Below are 1,316 nucleotides of genomic sequence, written 5' to 3'. Positions count from 1 at the left end.
TGACCCCCAGCCATGTTCAACACCAGGCACTCCTTCGATGTTTGTATGGCATCTGTCGCCAAATGTTCTTCCATAAGGGATACGCTGGCCCCGGAATCAAGCAGAGCGTGTTGTACAACCGATCCCAGCTCTACTCTAAGAATGGGGACCGCATTCCTACTTGCATGTGTGGGAGCGGCGATGGGAGGCAGCTGCTCTACCTCCGGAACCCCCTCGGGCACTCCCGGGGAAGTCGCGCTCGCTGGCCCGGGGGTATCCCTTACTGCTGGCTGGGGTACTGACTGGCCTCCCCCGACGTCACACTGGGGGGTGACGTTTGACTCCTTGGCTCTTCTGTCTTTGGTCCTGGCGGTTCGGACAGACGGCCCGAAGGACCCTTGGCCCCCATTCCGTGTCGTTTTCCTCTTCCTCTTGTTGGTGCATGGGGAACGTGATCCCTTGAGCTGACGCCGTTTTTTGGACAGCTGTTCAGTAGGTGGTCTGTGGCATGGCATGCAAAACACCGCCGCTGCTCGACGGAGGGGCATAGAGCTCGGAGGTGCCCCCTTCCCCCAGAGTTCCAACAACTGCCATTCACTGCATCCCCACTTCTCGGACCCCTGCCTCTTCGAGGTCCATTGCTACGGGTACCCCGCCCCTGGGAGGCTGTCAAAGCCGGCTGGGTGTCGGGCTGCCTCGACGTCTGGGTTGCAGCTATCATGGATGTCGGCCACTGGTTCGCCCCTCTCCCTGCTCGTCGTTCCCTGTATACGCGCAGCGCTGCCTGTACGGTAGGAAGGACATCATACAAGGACTGCTCGGGAACTTGTAGGGCGGCCTTAACTGACAAGGGGAGCGCTTCCATCAGTTTCTGTTTGCAATATCTTTCTCGCCATCCTCGGTCCTTACAGCCTTCCGGAGCGAAACTATTTAAATCTCTAGACATCCGTTCGACGAAACACGAAAGGGATTCTCCTGCCCGCAAGGTTGGCTGGTACTTCTGCCATAGGGTCGTCTTCTCAGTTTCAGAGAGGCCAAACCATTTCAGGAGCTCGTTTTTGAAGGACTTCCAGTCCGTTGGCCGACCCCTCCATCCTAGTATCTTGTCGGCTTCTGCTCCGGTTATGTTTTGGTTCGCCAGTATAATCCGATGTCTATCGGCCATCCTGCAGTAGCATGCTCTACGACCCCCAAGAAGGCTTCAATCGAAAAGTATCCCTCAGCGGGGTGGGAATCATTGAACTCGACAATCGGAATTGTTGGTACCAGAAGATCACGCGCTCGTACGGGTTCTATTGAAGGAGGTCCCGCGTCAATTTCCGACCGAGTTGAGGTTG

Source organism: Palaemon carinicauda, chromosome 27, assembly GCF_036898095.1.
Source record: "Palaemon carinicauda isolate YSFRI2023 chromosome 27, ASM3689809v2, whole genome shotgun sequence".
In the NCBI taxonomy this organism is placed as follows: Eukaryota; Metazoa; Arthropoda; class Malacostraca; order Decapoda; family Palaemonidae; genus Palaemon; species Palaemon carinicauda.
The sequence above is the reverse complement of the archived record's forward strand: the minus strand, read 5'-3'. Positions refer to the sequence as shown.